Source organism: Ictidomys tridecemlineatus, chromosome 3, assembly GCF_052094955.1.
Source record: "Ictidomys tridecemlineatus isolate mIctTri1 chromosome 3, mIctTri1.hap1, whole genome shotgun sequence".
In the NCBI taxonomy this organism is placed as follows: Eukaryota; Metazoa; Chordata; class Mammalia; order Rodentia; family Sciuridae; genus Ictidomys; species Ictidomys tridecemlineatus.
Window position 1 is genome coordinate 206,636,817 of NC_135479.1, and position 19,114 is coordinate 206,655,930.

The following is a 19,114-nucleotide window of genomic DNA, read 5'->3' on the forward strand; positions in this document are numbered from 1 at the left end:
CGATGACGTCTGCGGACCGGGAACTGTAGTCCTTAGAAATGGGAGGAAAAGGGAGCCAACCAGAGGTCTGAGGTGGACTGATGGGCTCAATGCGTCTGAAAATGAAATCCTGGAGTCACTAAGCGGCCCTCAGTATAGAATGGGTTTGTTGTCTCTAGTTTTAAAATTTACATTTAGTTAAAACACAGTGCCATTTGTTCCATTCACATTCATCATAGCATCTACCATTTCTCCCTAGCATACCAAGCATGCATCAGCTGTATAACCAAAGCAAAACAAACCAAACAAAAACAAGAACAAACAGATGAGCAAAAGAAAAAACAACACCAAAGGAGCCCCGTAGTTCCAAGAGCAAACATCACGTCCCGCTTACCCGAGGCGTGATTCGCCTTTCAGTCCCCTGCCCTCTTCCTCCATCTGACCTGACCGCTACTCTGTTAGTTTGTGAAGGTGTGTGAGATTCTGGTGCTTGAATGTCTCTTCCGTGTAGAGAAGAGTCTGATATGAAGCAGAAGAACCTGGATTTTAGCAAATGCCACGCGGAAGCTTAGCACCTCATGAAAAAAACCCTGTCTTCAACCCATTCCCCTTAAAGCGGAGAGGCTCTAATTTTCTCTTTTGTAGAGAAAGAGAATTGACAGGCAGAGCGAAGGTCAGGGTTCATGGTGGTAAAACAATGGGATTCTGTGATCAATTTAAGAGAAAAAAATAATATTTCTGCTTAAATCTAATACAGGAACTCAGATTAATTTTATCCTTTCAAAGTGCAATTTTTCATCATTACATTTTTTTTAAGAAATGTAATTGCTCCTTTTCCCAACCACCCAGAGGCAGCTGTTGTCAATATTTTGGGGAACTGTTTCCTAGTACATTTTTAGACTGTGGACTGCCCATACTTTAATCTCAGGAGGTTATGTGATGTTGGCCTCATTATACAAGCTTTCTGTTTCCTAATCTATAAAAATGGATATTTTAATAGTATTTGCTTTATAAATTGTTATAAAAAGTAAAGAATTTAATATGTATGTAAAGGACTTAGAACAATTGCCTGACAGAACCTCACTCAATAATATTAGTTCTTTATTTTGTGCTTATTTTTATTACACATACAGATTCACAATCTGTATATACTTTAGTATCTTGACTTTTTCTTAGTATAAGAGAAAAAGGATACAAAATTATATACGGATTGTCAATACATTCTTATAATGTAAGCATGTTTCCAAGTTACAAAATTTTCATAAATATAATTTCATTGGCTGCAGAATAATCTTTCAAATGGTTATTCTATAATTTGATCATTCTCGGATTTTTAAACACAATTCAGATGGTTTCCAATTTTGTTTTTGAACATTTTAAACTCCTGAGCATCTTTAGACACATTTTTTTCATCTTTCGAATAATTTCCAAATAGATTGTCAAACTGCCCATCTTGGCAAGAGTATGAGTATTTGAAGAGCCAGCTTTTGATGCATGAGTTTGAGCTGCTTTTCAAAAATTTTAACCAATTTACACTTTCACCAGCAGTATATGAAAATCCTTGTTTCGATCCATTGCTACAAATTATTTTTTTTGGGGGGGCAGGGTTTACTCAGGCGCTCTACCACTGAACCACATTCCCAGTCCTATTTTGTATTTTATTTAGAGTCAGGGTCTCACTGAGTTGCTTTGCAACTCACCGTTGCTGAGGCTGGCTTTGAACTTGTGATCCTCACGTCTCAGCGCCCCCCCCCCCAGCCACTAGGATTACAGGCATGCAAATTATTTATTATTAACTTTTTTGTTTTATGCTGACTCTCAATTAAAAACAAATATGGCTCACCATTTTATTTTCTATACAGAGGTGTCATATGCAGTCCTAGAAAGCAGTAGCACACCATCATAAGCACCTTAACAACATGCATTTTAAAAATGAATTGACTTTCCTTTTAATCCAGGAAAACACATCCCAATGATACTAGTCAGAAAGGTGGACAAAGGTTAATGTGCAACATGTTCATTGCACTGACTTTAAAATAAAAAAGGAAACACGTGTCTAAGCATAAAGGAATGACTTTTAAAATGACATATTATGCAGCCATTAAAATGAGATTTTCAGAAAGTATTTCATGACATGAAAAATATTTAATACAAGGAAAAAATAAAAACCACATTTTGTATTTCTCAACAATATGTCACACTATGATCAGGAAAAAAGAAGAGGAAAGGAAGGAAGGAAGGAAGAAAAGAGCTATGATCCTGTCCCTTCACTACTGTGTTCTTAAAAGTGGGATGCATCTGCTCTAGTTTCTGATGAAGCTCCACTTCTGACATGAAAGGCAATTGCTTTGGTAGTGACATAAAAACAGACACATAGATCAATGGTACAGAACAGAAGACACAGACCAACCTACATATCTACAGTCGTCTGATCCTTCACAAAGGTGCCAAAACCATATACTAGAGAAAACACAGCCTTTTTAACAAAGGGTGCTGGCAAAACTGATTATCCATACTTAGAAGAATAAAACTAGACCCTTATCTGTCACTTTGCACAAAAATCAACTCAAAATGGATCAAAGACCTCGGAACTAGACCAGAAATGATGCAATTCCTAGAAGAAAACACAGGTCTAGCACTCCAGTGTTTAGGCACAGGCAATGACTTTCTTAATAGGAGCCCTAAAATTCATGAAACAATGCCAAGATTTAATAAATGGGAGCTTCTGCACAGCAAAGGAAACAATTAGGAATCTGAAGAGAGAACCCACAGGATGGGGAAAAAAATCTTTGCTAGCTACTCTTCTGACAGAGGACTAATATCTAGAATACATAAAGAGCTCAAGAAATTTAACACCAAAAAAATCAAGTAACCCAATTAGTGAATGGGCAAATGAATTAAACTGACATGTCTCAGAAGAAATACAAATGGCCAACAAATACGTGGAAGAAATGTTTAATGTCATTAGCAATTAGGGAAATGCAAATCACAACTACACTGAGGTTTCATCTCACATCAGTCACAATGGCATTCATCAAGAATACAAATAAATGCTGGAGAGGATGTGGAGAAAAGGAACCCTTTTACACTGTTGGTGGGACTGTAAATTAGTACAACCACTATGGAAATCAGTATGGAGGCTCTCAAAAAACTAGGCATAGGACCACCGTATAATCTAGCTACACTACTTCTCAGTGTTTACCCTGAAGTGTTAAAGTCATCGTACTACCATGATAGCGTGCATATGCATGTTTAGAGCAGCACAACTCACAATAGTCAAACCATGGAACCAGTATAGGCGTCCATCAATGGATGGGTGGATAAAGAAGATGTGGTATACATACACAATGAAGTTTTTTTTCAGCCATAAAGAAAAATGAAATTATGGAATTTGCAGAAAATTGGATGAAACTAGATCCCGTCATGTTAAGTGAAATAAGTCAAACTCAGAAGGTTAAGGGTCACGTTTTCTCTCATATGCAGAAGCTAGAGAGGAAAAAGGAAAACAAAAGGTGGGGAGAGATCTAAAAAGCAAAAGGAGATCAGAGGAGGAAAGGGACTAAGAGGTGGGAGGTGGAGGGAGGGGAGAAGTGCTGGGGAGAGATATTGGCCAAATTATATTGTTATATTGTGTGCATGTATGAATAGGTAACAACAGATCCCATGAACTGTACAACTATAATGCACCAATAAAAAATGTGGTGGAAAAAAAAAGAAAGGCAATTACTTCAAGTTGCTGAATACCATGATGGATTAAAGAGTTGGATCAGAGGGGCTGGGGATGTGGCTCAAGTGGTAGCACACTCGCCTGGCATGTGTGCGGCCCGGGTTCGATCCTCAGCACCACAAACCAACAAAGATGTTGTGTCTGCCCATAACTAAAAAAAAAAAATAAATATTAAAGAAAATTCTCTCTATCTCTCCTCTCTCACTCTCTCTTGAAAAAAAGAGTTGGATCAGAGGATGAACAAGTTTTCTCCTAAAGATTGAGACTCCACCAACTGGGGGGATTTTCTTTAGCTCTGTAGAATCCACAGTAAGAATTCGATCAGTTCAGGGCAAAGGGCAGTAATAAGGTTTTCTCTACACATTTTCTTACACTGGAAGAACCTGGGAAATGCTTGCATTTTTCGTGTATTTATTTATCATGGAGTGAATTCTGTTCTTTCTTTTGTCCCTTTCTCTTTTAAGAGCTATATATGGGGCTGGGGATGTGGCTCAAGTGGTAGTGCGCTCGCCTGGCATGCACGGGGTGCTGGGTTCAATCCTCAGCACCACATAAAAATAAAATAATGATGTTGTGTCCACTGAAAACTGAAAAATGAATATTAAAAAAATTTTCTCTCTCTCTTTAAAAAGACAAAAAAAGAGCTGTATATGATAACTTGACAGCAGACCAGAGCTATTCAGCTACTCACTGTCTCGGAGCCACAAGCTAGTAGCCTGATTTAGGGCAGTTCTTTGATATGTAACTTGTCTTTCTGTTTAAATTTAAAGAATGTGAAAATGACCTTGGTTGACATTCAGCTAGGTCTGTGGTATTTCCCTGTAAATGGTTTTTCATGGCGGTCTTGCCAGTCACAGAGGTCACTGGTTTGGAATTGACTAGGCTTTGGGCAAGAAGCACTTGTGATGAAAACAGGCAACAGGATCCCAGACATTATGACCATATTAAGTTAAAACGTTTATTCTTAAGGTATCATGCATCTTCTAAGAGAAAAAGAGAAAATAAAACACGTAAAAAAGGCCTCAATGGTTTTTGTTGTTGTCTTTGGAGAAAGCTGCGTTAGAAGGTTCTGCAGTACAGATTTCTGGGATCTGGAAGTCAACAGAGGGAGGACCCTGAGCTGCAGAAACTGGTCACCCATTCCCAGTACAGATTTCTTCCCTCCCCTTCTCCAGGCCTGTGGGTGGCGGCCACCTTGAAGCTGCCACCTGCTCAGCGTTCAAGGTCACAGCTCTCAGGCTGGTGTGGACTGCAGGGTCATTCTGACACTAGAGGGCGCCATCTTCTCACGTTGTAAACAGCCTCTGGCGCCGGAATCAATTTCTTTCTAGAGCTTTCTCTGTCCAACTGTGGTGTCGGGCTCACATTTGTAAGTAAGCATCAGCATTGTGACATCCACAAACAAAAGGGGTCCCTGAGAAAGGCTGATAACCCGGGCTCTTAGTGTTCTGCGACCCAGATGGCGACAGTTTCTTGTCCCCGACCCCTGACACCCTCTTCCAGTGTTCTTTGGGCTGCACAGCCCTCCAGCTTGGCCCTCAAACTTCTCACAGCAACCCAGGTTTTGCTTCACGGGCTGCTCCTTTGCTTCCACAGAAGAGGCTGGAGGGATCTATGACTTCCTTATAGATTTTTTTGGGGGGAGGAGACAGTTTAGGGGAAAGTTATGCGGTTGAACTTGCATGCCCTATTCTGGAGGTCCATAATGATAAATAGTAGAACCTCACTGATTGCAGTCAACACAGGGATTGTAAATGGAGAAGCATCGACTGTAGTAAACAGAACCTTTTGGGTGCCTTTGATGCCCTGAAGCACTCTGCAGTTCCAGTTGTGCTTACATCTGTTTGGTGGCCCTGCCTGGGACTCTGGGTCTGAGGAGACCTGTCACTGATGTCTGGTGGCTATCCCATTGTTCCTGCAGAGACCGCATCAGGCTGCGCAGCCCCTCACCCTGCCCCTCACTATCAGTGCACCTTGCCAGTCAGATGATCTCGGTGCCTCCGTGTCCTTCTGTGGGGAAGGGAGGTAGGAACATAGGTGGCATGTGAGCTAAAGCCTGTAATTGTTTTTTGCACTGTGCTGGCCGGGAGTCAACCCATGAGAAGCTTGAGTGCTACTGTCATCCTCAACATGCCGTCCCTCTATATGTTGTCTGTCTGCAGAGGCGCAATGAGCATGAACGTGGTGAATTTCCTCACTAAAGTCTTCTTTTCTCTCCTTCCTGGGTTGTAACTTAGAAAGTACAACAGATCATTATCATACCTTCTGAAAGCCAGGAAGTGGTTACTTGTCAACACCAGCCCGGTTTTAGAGGCACCGGAACCCTGGGAACCACAGCTAGGTGAGTCAGAAGTGGGTGTCTTCGTCTGAGAGTTTCCAAGCGCAGTCAGTCTTCTGGTTTCAGAACCATCAGCACACACTGTCAAACAAGCATTGAGCACCATTTACTTAAAAATAAAAAATGAAGTATTCATGTTTGATAAATAAAACATGAGAACTGCTGAGGCTTTGTAGGAGTTTAGTGTGAAACACGAAGTTATATGGTTAAAAAAAAAGGAAGTTACACATTTTGTTCCTGTATACAAATATTTAGTTGTAGGAAAAGTGAAAGTAAAAGTCAGGGCAAAGAACACATTCAGACACTGGGGCAACCTCCCAGATGGTGGGACAGAGCGTGGTGCAGCTCGATGTCAAAATGTCCCCAGGTAGTGATAGAATCTTCTAGCATCCCACAGTGAGCTGTACCACCCAAGAAATTGTTGACGAGACACTCTCTGGCAGAGCGATCATTTTTAATTTTTATTTGTAAAGAAGAGCACAGGGAATGCTTGCTTTGAGATTTCCAGGAAATGAGGTTGGAGCTCTGTGGGGCCATACAGTTTAGCACAGGATGATGGAGAAAGAGCAGGGAGCAATGGGATTCCTGATGGCTCCGCGGAGCCCAGATGCTGGGAACAGCATGGAGGAGGCAACTGGAGAAGAAATGAGGTTTTTCTCTACCCCAGAGTTTAAAGGCGGCCATGGTTCTGTAGCAAATGCATTCGTGTGACCTTGCAGATGGCCCTTTGACCTGAACGTGTATAGAATGCCCATGTTTTTTATCCTGCTGAGCACCTCCTGGGGCGAGACAGAGCTGGTAACATATTTTTGTAGGGTTTTGATTCTATGGGTAGAATTGCAAGGCTGGATCAAAGCACTATCTATTTTGAGTTTTTAAGCAATAAGGGGATTATTACCGGGCTTGTTTTTTGTGGAGACCAAGGCCAAATTTGTAGGAAAACAGAGTAATTTGGACCATTTATATCGCATGGCTTGAAATAGGAACCGAGGTCCATCCCCCAATTCATTCCTTCATTCCTTGGTGCAGGTATGAATCATCCAACAGACATTCACTGTGGGTTAGAGGTCATGCTGGATACTTTGGGGAACAAGAAGGCAACTGAGACCCACCATGCCTTCAAGCAGGGGCTCCTAGTTTCCTAATTAGTTTAACTTAATAAAAAAATCACCTTTCCCTTTAAAAATGGAGAGACATTAGTCTAACATCAAACTGAACTGTACATAATGTTATAAGCTCTCAGTTTTCTTGAATATTTCTTTAAATTTTTAAGGAATTCCTTCAACACAGAAGCCCCAAACATACCACAACTCCTGTCATATCTTGGCAACTAATTGAAGCCATGAGAGAGAAATGATAAAAATAAGTCATTCCAGGTGGCTGAGCATTATGGTGTAGTTCTCAAAGTGGTTGTTCATGAGAAAGGAAGTTGGGTTGGGCAGTCTCAGCCACTTGGGAAGCTGAGGCAGGAGGATCCCAAGTTTGAGGATAGCAAGACCCTCAGCAACCTAGAGAGAACCTGTCTCAAAAAATAAAAAGGCCTGGGGATAGAGATCAGTGACAAAGCCCCCCTGGGTTCCATTCCTGCAATCCCCAGATCCCCCAAGTATGAAGTGGGTACCATCTCTCCAGCACTGGACCCAATTGGTTCCCTTGGGACAGTGAGGAGAGAGCCGGCATTCTTTCTTCCTGTGATTTGTGATAGTCACGCTCACCCTGGAATCAACAGAGTTTATGTAATCTGGATTTGCCGATGTTCTGGAGGCCTAGATGTTATTTGTGTTCTGATCCCATTTCCTGAGAAGAGCCTAGAAATAGTCTTTCAAGGTAGTCCTCAATCCTGGCAACTGATCGAAATCAAGGGTGGAACTTGAAAAACTACAGATGTCTACCAAGACGCGAATTAGAACCTACCATGCACATTTTAGTTTTAATTAATTATTGAATTTGTTCAAGGATTGGCTAGGAATTCAATAAATCATAGTATGTCTATGACGAAATATTATGCCTCTGCCCTTTTGATCTGAGAAAATATTCATAGTCCACTGCTAAGTTAGAAAGAAAGAAAGAAAGAAAAACCAAGATCAATAAAGAGTACTCAGTGTATAATCTGATGACATTTTTGTTGGATAAACAGTTATTTATATGCATCATACAGAGGGGCAGAGGGAACCTCAGAAACTCTCTGTCAGCAGTGGTGGTGTCTGAGTGGTGATTTCTACTTGTCTTTTCCTTGGTGCTTTTCTGTGCTTCTAGTATCAAATCTCAGTGCTTTTGTACAAGAGAAGAATTCTGTCAATAAATGTTAAGTATTTCTCTTCAGGAACAACAAGGGGAAGAGGAGCAAAGAAATGAGGTACCTATGGCTGATTCATTCATTCATTCATTCCAATTTTTATTCAGCCTTAAAATTTTTGTCATTAATTTTATGTAGTCTTTTCTTCTACTTATCCAGGAAAAAACATCTTGCGCACTGCCGTGCGCTCAGCACTGATGTGTTAGGCACGTCCAATGCTGCGTTCTTCTGAAGCTGCAGCTCACCGAGGGGCCTTGAGGTGTTTGGTATGCGTGTTCCCTTCCCAGAGGTTCCAGTCCGGGCACTTCTGGGTGGGGCCTGGGAATTTCCTATTTTAAACAAGTGACCCTGTGACTCTGACATAGTAGCTGGCACAGTTCTCTGAGAACCTGTGAGGAGTGTGTCCTTGGGCTTCAGTTGCTGCAAGCCTTTGAACACTGATGCAATGTGAGCTCTAGTTTGTTGTTGCATCATGAAGTCTCAACTAAGTTCCCCCAGAATGTCCGCGGACCCATGCTCCTTAGCTGCCCTGGCTTGTTTAGAATGTGATGTTTAAGTGGGGACACAACCCAAATAGGCTCATCATCCTGGAAAGGTGGCATAAAGATGGCAAGCCTTCCTTCTTTCCTTAAGTCAAAAACCAGTAGCCCAGGAAGTAATAATCCTTCTAACAGCAACCGCCACTTATTAAACACTGGGTTAAGCCCTTTAGATTCACTCATTTAATTCTCTCAAAATCCTTAGGTCAGCTAGGCACTGTGGTGCATGCCTGTAATCCCAGCGGCTGGGGAGGCTGAGGCAGGAGGATCACAAGTTTGAGGGCAGACTCGGCAACTTAGCAAGGCCTTAAGCAACCCAGTGAGACCCTGTCTCTAAATAAAACATTAAAAAGGGCTGGGGATATGACTCAGTGGTTGAGCAAGAGCCCCTGAGTTCAATTCCTAATACCAAACCCAAAAACAAATGGCAAAATCACCAACACACACACAACCCCCACCCCCTTAGGTCAACTGTAGATAGAATCATCCCTATTTTACAGATGAGGAAACCGAGGCTTAATAGACCTGCCCCAGATTACATGGCCTGTCAGCTGGCTTGTACCCAAAGACTTGGGCTCCACTGTATTGCCCAGCCCCACTCTACCAGTGGTCAAGGTGCAACCTCTGGCTTGTGAGGCTGCCCTCAGGGCCCGAGAATATTGATCAGGGCCAGGCAGCTTTCTGTTCAGTGCCACTGCTGATTTCCTGGTGTGAAATTATTATTTAACTTCAACCTTCTGAAACCGTGCCCTTCATGGTCCCAGCTCGCGCAAAGTTAAAAAACACTTGCTAGAATGCATAAAACACAGCCAGCAGCATATTTCCAAATCACGTTGGAAGCCAGGCAGCGTTCCCTTGAAATAGCCGTCCGGGGGCAAAGCAGTTAAGGAGGAGGGTTTCCACCCGAGCCTGTGGCCCGCGGTGAGCGTGGAGCTGAGGGAGCCTGGGGATTTGGAGAGACCAGGGCCCCACAGCTAGGACCTTGGAGTGGGGTCAGCACGGGAGGGCCTCTGCAGACTAGGAGAGTGGCAACAGTGTGTGGAAATTCATTGCAGGTTTTGCTTGTGGGTAAAGCGCTCTTGGGGAGGAAAACACCTCTTCCACTCACCTCAGGCAGGTTTTGTCACTCTTTTTTTTTTGGAGGGGGGTGGTGCGGTGGTCCTGGGGACTTGAGCCCAGGAACTTGTGCCTGGCTCTACCACAGAGCTACATCTCTAGCCCCTAGTCACTCTTTTAAATATATTTCAATGTATCATTTTCATTTTAATTTTGTATTTTATTGAGATATAATTCACATACCATAACATTCATATTAATTTAAAATTTGTGGTGTGTGGTGCTGGGAATTGAACCCAGGGCCTCCAGCATGCCAGGCAAGGCTGCTATCTACATGACCCTTAAAGTATAAGTTTCAGTGGTTTTTTTGTATATTCACAGCCATAGTAAATAATTCTAGAATATTTCCATAGCCCCCCCCTCAAAAAAAAAATCCAGCATCCCCGTCCCCTGGTAAATTCTGAGGATTTTTATAATGGTTGTATTTCTTCTCTTCAATCACATTATGAGAGGCCACTGGAACTCATGACTCTTCCTGGAACACAGTAGGTATTTAGGAAATATTATAAAATCCAAGCTCTCAACCTTGGATCTTTCATTCATTCATTCCTGTAGTAGGGAGTGGGTACAGGGATGGAACTCAGGGGCACTCAACCACTGAGCCACATCCCCAGCCCTATCTTGTATTTTATTGAGAGACAGGGTCTCACTGAGTTGCTTAGGGCCTCACTTTTTGCTGAGGCTGGCTTTGAACTCGTGACCCTCCTGCCTCAGCCTCCCAAGCCGCTGGGATTACAGTCGTGTGCCACGGTGCCTGGCTGGATTTTTCATTCTTTTTCTGGTTTTTATGACAATTCAAACATTAAATGACTAGAGGAGGAAAACACTCATCTGTTTTTCCCCCTTTTCCTGCTACTTAGGAAGGCCTGAACTCAAAGGTCTCATGTCCACCGGGTAAATGTTTTATTGGCCTTTCTTTTAATCCAGTCTCATTTAGGAAAAGACAAAGACATCTCGAATCATAACACAAACAATGATAGTAATATGTCACAGTTCTCTAGCTCATAAAAAGACAGGGAGGAAATTAACAGCTCGGACTGTGGGAAAGAAGGAAAACTGGAAGTCTGATGTGCCTGGGTCTGAATTGTTGTTTACAGAATGGAAAGCAGGTCACACGGAGGCTGGGACATGGCCTCTGTCATGCCTGGGAATCTGCAAACTCAATTCCCTTGCACTGGCAGAACATGAAGGTGAAAGATCATCTTCTAATCCTGTGGCATTTTTTTAAATCCATGGAATGGGCTTTGATGCTCAGAACTTTCCACTTAAAATCCCATACTCTTTTGGGGGTACAAATACTTTGGTAACTGTATCAGGATGAATGGGAAGTTTTACTAGAACAAGTGCTACAGTTACTGCACATGAAGACAGAGCTGCCTCTGTCCTGCTGTGGCTACAGCCCCCTGTGCTCCAAACTCCCATATCTTCTGAAATTCAAATAGTTCACGTGGCATCTTTTCTGTCTGATAGACAAGAGGATAAGAACCTATGCTTTGCAGAAAAGTAAAAAAACTCACATGTCCATTATGGATAAATAAATTATAAAAAGGGGCATATCCATGCAATGAAATATTACGTGGCCATGAAAAGTAGGGGAGTACTAACGCATGCTGTCACACAGATGTACCTTGGAAAGATGATCCTGAGGAAAAGAAGCCAGACACAAAAGGCCACATGTTGTATGATTTCATTTTTCTGACATGTCCACGAATAGGTAAATTTACAGCGAGGATGTGCTGGTGGGAGGGAAGTGGGGAATGATCAAATTAGTTAAATTAATTCCAGAAATTTTCTTTTTTGAGGCGATGAAAAATTTCTGGAATTAATGGTGACAGTTGCCTAATTTTGTGACTCTACTGTAAGACACTCAATTGTGTACTTTCACATGGTGAGTTTGAAATATAAATGGTATCAATTTTTTTTTTTAAAGTAAGAAGAAAAAAATAAGAGGAAGAAACCTTACTTTATTTAGTTGGTGCCTGTGCCACAGCTGGTTTGGCGTCTTCTTTGGCGAAGGAGGCGTTGCTGGGGTGAGACCACTCCTGTCTTCCCCGCTGCTGACTCCTGGCTCAGGCCTTAGCACTCCTGCCTGGGAGGGCTCTTGCCTGGATTCTAGCCCAACTCTCTCATTTGTCAGGGCTGCCGACGGGTCCCAGGCAGCTGAAGTGACGTGGTCAGAGTTGCCTGCTTGGTGGCCGAGCTGGTGGAAAACCCAGTATTCTTTTCCCTGGTCCTTTATTGCCATGTTTTCCTCCCTCTCTGTTCTCTGTTTCCCTACGAGTCTACACTGCACAGACCTAGTCTTCCTGAAGCACAGATCTGTCACTGTCCTGTGAACCAACCACCCAACCCCGGTGGCTCCCCATTGCCCTCTAAACTCCTGACCAGTTGCCCTCCCTGGCTCGACACATGGGTGCTGTCCAGTGTCACCCTCACGCTCACATTTTGTCAGTAAACTTTGCATGTGTTTATGCCTTCATTCCTCAGCCAAATTCCAAGTTTCTCCAGGACCCAGCTCGTGTCCTAAGTGTCTCTGACCTCCTGGCCCAGGACACCACGTGGTTCCTTGGAGCTGGTGGGGATCTGGAAATATCTGTATAAGAGTTGAGTCCATTCAAGACCCTGGCTAACCTTAGTCCAGGTAAACCCAAGAAGATCTTGGAGGATTTTCTGGCAAAGGTTGGGCTTCATCTCTTCTGCTGGAAGACAAAGGCCAGGTTTGACTGTTGGGCCTAATCTGGACAATGAGATTCTAGAAAATGCTCATGAGACTGAATTTTGTCTCAAAATGGCCAAACGCACTGCTGACTTTCTAGCAGAGAGAGGAAGAGAGAGAGGAAGCTAAGCATTAATTTTGAAATAACCTTTTATTATAGAAGTCATTTGTGTTCATTATCGATTCGGAAATTTCTGAGAAAGTTCCAGGAATATAAAGAAGAAAATAAAATTAAAAAAAAAAAAAAACTCCTGTAATTCTAGATTCTAGGACAAGTCTGTTGATAATCCGTGGGTTGTACAGCCATTTTTCTATGCCCCGCATACACATTGTTTCTAACAAGGAATGCTACTCTGTATAGTGCTTTGTAACCTGCTTTTAAATTCAATGAAAATTGAATGGCACAACATTAAGTGGAAAGAATTTCGCTGCCGTCAACTCCAGTGATTCATTCTGACGACACAGGGAAAGAGCAGTTCAACCTTTGTTTTGCTTCTTTGTTTTCTTGGTGCAGGAGAAGGCACAACGGACAAGGTAAGAAGAACTTGGAGAAGCCGGGGACGTGATTTCCTAGCTACCAGCCACGGGTGGAGCATGGCTGTGTGACGCCTCGAGTGTTGTCAACGGAACATGTGCTCATTAAGGTCCTTTTGTAGAACTCTGTTTTAAGTTTCTCCTGTCCCTTGTTTGTCCTTGGATGTTTCAGAGCCCTCTAAATAAGAGGTCAGGGAATGAACTGCTTTGTTCCCTGGTTCATTGCCAGCACAGTGCCCGGAACGGAATTGACACCCAATAAATATTTGTTAATGAAAGAATGGATGAGATTTTTCAGAAACCATCCCCTTTATTATGGAAATCATTAGGCCACATGATCTTCTTTTGGAAGCACAAAACAGGACTTCTATATTTAGGTTCTCGGAATTGGGATAATACAAGTGAGTGACAACATATAATGGAGAGTGTTTGCCTATCCTTAGGGTCCCCTTTGGGCCTTCCTGTGGCCCCATGAGTGAGTGTTATTAATTCCATCCTAGAGGTAAAGAGATGGCCAGGGTCCAAGGCTGGCCTTCCGATCCCAGGCTCCAGGTCCCTTCTGCTACACCTCACTGTCTTTCAGTTCCCTGTTAGAGAAAGTCACTGCACAACCCTTAAAGCTTTAAGCAAAAATTCTCATACTTTGGTGTTCTCAAGAATTGCCCGGGGCTTAGCAATCTGCATTTCAAATAATTGTTAGGGGTTTTTTTTGGATGCAGCTGGTCCAAAAACCACACTTAGAGGAACACTCCATTGAAATATATATTAGATTCAGGGTTTTGTTGAGTAGGGGAGAAGGCCGCGATAGGCCCTTAGGATCTCCATCAAGCTCAGCTCTGTTTCCAAGGAGACTGGGAATAACAGCACAGGAGTCATGGTCGTTCTGGGTGTAGGGTGTCAGAGCTTTACATACAGTTCTTCAGTTCTCTTAAGAGCCTAACAAGGTAGGCCCTGTTATTGCCTCCATTTTAAAAGAAGCTGAGTCTCAGGCAAGTATGTGTGGTTTGTCTACAATGGGGCAGGAGGGGGAGGAATTGACAAGATCAATAAAATCCTGCTACTGCTACGTTAGGAAAATTCAGCTGTTTATTATTTTTATAATAACAGCTGGAGCAACTGGTAGGAGTCATTGGCCGAAGGGACAGTCATTCCTACTTTGACTTCCTCATCCATGTCCTTCCCTAGAGCAGATTTGCTGTTAATGGTCATGAAATCAGAAGACAAAACTGAACAATAAAGTGGGTGAAATTCACATCTCTTCTCCTGCTAGGAACATCCCTAGAACCAGCCCCCACCGTGTTCTGCGACTAATGTAACGTTTACCACAAAACTGAGCTGTAACACCTCAACAATGAGAAAGGGACAGTCCCATTAAAAAGGGGCAAAAGACCTGAACATAGACCTCAGCAAAGAAAATGTGTGGATGTGGAGAAAGCATATCAAAAGACGCTCAGCACCATCTGCTGCCGGGGAATTACAAATAAAAATGGCAGTGAGGTACCACTAGGTGCCTATCAGGATGGTCAAAATCCAAAATACAGGGAGCGTCAAAGGTTGGCAAGGAGGCAGAGCAGCGGGACCTGCCGAGGAGGATGCAGAGAGCGCACAGACACCGGAAGACTGTCGGCTTCCTACAGCTCCACATCGGCCTGCTGAATGGTCCAACTCACACTCTTCTGCATTTTCCCAAAGGAGTGGAACGTCCTCCCACACACAAAGACCTTTACGTGGCGTTTCTACTTCATCATTGGCAATACTTGGGTTCAGCCAATGTGTCTCCGAGAAGGCAGATAAAACTACTGTGGTGTCTGTAAACAATGGAACAGTCTTCAGGCCTGAAAAGAAATGGGCTACCCGGCCATGAGAGACATGGAAGAGACTCAAAGGGATCTTCTCCAGTGAAAGAAGCCATGACTCCAACGGTGTGATGTTCTAGAAAGGGTGAAACTATGGAGACAGAGAAAAGGTCACTGGTTTCCAGGGGGTTGAGGGAGGGATAAATAGAGGAGTTTTAGGGCAATGAAACTACTCTGTGTGGCCCTGTAACGGTGGGTACATGTCACTATGCATCTGTTAAAACCCTAGAGTGTACACTACCCAAACTGAACCGTAGCATAAATTAGGGACTTTGGGTGACAATGATATGTCCATGTAGCTTCCTCGATGATAACCAATGTACCATTGTGTGTGTGTGTGTGGCGGGAGGGAGATGTCAATAGTGGGGGAGGTTGGGCCTGTGTAGGGACAGGGATCATCTGGGAATGTTTCATACTTTCTGTCCAATTTTTCTGTGAACATAACACTATTCTAAAATGTAAAATTCCTAATAAAAATTAGTGGAACTCTTTTTCCAGGGAATTGAAACACCGATGGCCTGAGGTTACTAAGACATTATTGTTATTTAAAAATGTGATATTGATTTATGGTTATCATTATTATTATTATTATTTTAAAGAGCTTGTACTTTCTGGTTTGTCTTGGACTTAGGTGATTTATGAGGTGAAGGAGCTTATTCAGCTCCCAGTTTCAGAGCGATCCAACAACATGGTACGGTGATCCACTTGGCTTCTGGTGAGGTGCTCTGACTCACGGTGGAAGCGGACAGCAGACGTGTTCTGCAGAAGAGGCAGAGCACAAGGGTAGCCTTGCTTCATGACAACCCACTCTGTCGGTAATTCGTTCAGTCCCTCGAGAGTGAGCGCTCACTACTGAGAGAAAACCAGGAGGAAGGCATTGATCCCTCTTAACAACCTCATCACATCTCGAGGCCCCACCTGCCAGCACGTGGGGGCCAGCACGCCATCAGTCACCGCCACACGGTGTCATATTTCACCATGAGTTTAGGGGGGGACAAACAGTATCTAAAATCTAGCAGGTTAAATACCAAAACATACATGAGTAGAATACAATGAGGTTTTGAATTTGTTTTGAAATCACCCAGTGTGGCAAGAGGAAATAGATGAGATAGGCCAAAGGATGATAATTCCTGAAGCTGGCTGATGAGCACACAGGGGTTATTATATGATTGCCTCTGGTTTTGTATATGTTTGAATATTTCTATAATAAAAAGTTAAAAAGAAATATCACCTCCTTTCTAATCCTCAGTCTCATATACTCTCGGAGCAGATTTAGAAAGTTTATCTAAAGCACTTGAGGTTAATAACAGATTAGTAAAGTATTGCTGGGAGAGAGAATTTAAATTTTTAAAATGGATCTTCAGTGTCTTAATCCAAAGAAGTAAGTATTGTAGAAATTTCATGTGTAACCCAAATCTGAAAGGGGAAACATTCTGTATCCGTTTGAACTTTCCTGTTCCCCAATTTACCTATTAATAGAAGTAGTCCTAACTCCTGATTCAGGGAGCAGTTTGATAATTATTTACCTTGTTTTCTATAATGTCTTAAAATATTGTGTAACATTTAAAATGCCTTCAGTTGCAACTATTCCTAGATACTCATTACTTTTCTGTAAATCCACAGGGTTTATCCAATCCATCCTGTTGAACATGGGAACAAACAGGACTTCCAAGAGGTTAATTGGATTTAGTTAATTAATTCTTGCACTTATCCATGTCTCCATACAAACGGGCAGCATGCATTGAGCATCTATTATCTATCTGATAGTGTTCTGAGTTGATAATGATATGGAGATGACTAAAATGGTACATTGACTTTGAGGGGTTCATACTCTGGGGGGAAGGACAGCCAGTGTGCTACGTGAATAAATGTAAGAGGTTGAGAGCTTCACGGAGAGGACAAGACTCATGCTTGGCCATGCAAATAAGGAGAAGTTTATCACCCATCCAATTAACGTTGAATTAGAACCCAAACCCAGGGACCAGCGGTCTGTGTGCTATAGCACAATTTTTGTGTAGCAATTTCATTTCTTTTTTCTGATCTTAGATTCTGGTTTTCTTTGTTACTTAGAATTCTTGAAGGATTTTTCTTGAAGGCTTACATGGTACTGTTGTTATGTTGCACAAAAGATAGTCGACTTCTTTGTTGGGGGATGGAGAAAGTGCTGGGCTGTGGTGCGGACAGAGGGAGGGCTGGGTGCTGGACAGCTCATTGTTCCTGCTATGATATTAGCCCAGGGGCATACCCATCCCTCCTCCCTCACCGATGACAGCTTCCTTGCATGGTGCTGGCTTTCCAGGTGACTGATGGCATGCAAAACCTCACTGTTTACCTGTTCCTGCAGCCATTACTCACCTCTTCCCACGCACCCCCACACTGGCACACAAAGCTGCAGAGTGGTTTAAAAAATTTAAAAAAAAAAAAATCCTTCACCCAACCCCATTCTAAAATGTCAAGTACTTCAGTTTTGAGAAAAAAGAAAGCTGAAGAAACCATGACTCATGACAAGGCCGATAAACAAGATCTGAAGGTATGCCGGTGAGTCACGCGGCCAGCTCTGCCTCTGTGTTGTGGTGAGGGCCTGCGATGGAGGGAAGCATCAGGAGACCAGCCAGTAAAATTCCACTACTCTCTGAAGCCGAGTGGGTGGCTATTTAAAAATCCTGGGCTTTTTCCAGCCCGATCTAGTGGAGGACTCTGGGTACCCTCAGGTATGTTCATCTACATGGGAAACTAGGAAGAATGATTATTAATAACTGGAAAAAAAAAAAACAAACCCATGATTATTTTTCTTTGCCCAGTGCCATGCTGAACGAGCCCTGCGTGCTTCTGCAAGCCAGCAAGGCGGCTGAATTGTCTCGAACCTTATTGGGTTGCTAAGCAACAGAGCTGGCAGCATCCATCATGCCCAGCAATGTCAGCGCCTGCGCGGGGCCTGCAGATCATACTTGCTCCCCTCCCCCGAGCCTCCCTTTGGACCCCCTCCCCCCCCCAAGCCCTCCACCCACCTCCATGAAAATGTTAATTTCCATCTCGGGGTCAGGAGCCGTGCCAGGTGATCCTGTGTATAAAACACCACAGTGCAGCGCATGAAGCACAAATATTGTTTTTGGTTGCAAGGCAGGGCATGTGACGTAGTTGAAAATACAGACCCGTTTGTGCACACTCCTCTTATGAGGGGTGTAGGCACCATTTGAACGCCAGCACGTCCAATATCCCTTTCTAGTGCATTCTGGTGTATTTTGCCTTTAAATCATTTTCCCCCTCTCTGCCCGTCCAGGACGGTATTTATGACCCGATCTGTCTGTCCCACGCTCTCCCTTTGTGCTGTGGTCTCCTGGGTGATGGAGTTATTGTTTGTGAACAGGGATGTGTGGACAAAAGGGAGCCTGTTTCTAGAGGTGAGAAGACTCTGTGGTGAGCGGCTGGAGATGGCTGTTTACAAGGCCGTTGACCGGCAGTTTTGATCCGGAGGTGCCCATTTTGGGGGCAAGGTCTCCACCAGGCTGTCTGTGCCTTTTACTTCCTGTCAAGAGGCAGCAGGCTGAGTGAGCTGGTAAAGAGCCGGAGGCAGTGTGATGGACAGGAAAGAGTATCACTTTTAGAGTTAGACAGACCTAGACCCAGATCCTTTGTCCTCTCTAAACCCACTCTGGCCTCTTGTCAACTTACTGTCTCCATTGCTGAAAGGGATGTTGTCTGAGTCCATTTTCTGTTGCTATAACAAAATACCTTAGATTGAGTAATTTATAAAGAATGGAGGTTTATTTAGCCGATCGTTTTCTGGAGGGTGGGAAGTCCAAGAGCATGGCCACAGTATCTTCTCAGCATCTGGGGAGGGCCTCGTGATACATCATAACATGGCAGAAGGCAGCACATGGCAAGACAGAGAAAGCGTGCCAGAGAGAGCTTGCTTTAATAACAACGCTGTTCCCGTGGTAATCCATTAATCCATCAATGCATAAATGGATTAATCTCCTCATCAGGGTGGAGCTCTGAGGAGCCAATCACCT

General features: G+C 43.3%; 1 long non-coding RNA gene across 1 annotated transcript; it reads left to right on the forward strand.

Moving 5' to 3' along the window:
• The first annotated feature begins 20 nt into the window (after positions 1–20).
• LOC144376477 (uncharacterized) lies at positions 21–15,713 on the forward strand. Its single transcript, XR_013437003.1, has 2 exons — positions 21–13,355; positions 14,516–15,713. It is a non-coding gene; the product is annotated as an uncharacterized LOC144376477 (long non-coding RNA).
• Positions 15,714–19,114: the final 3,401 nt, after the last annotated feature.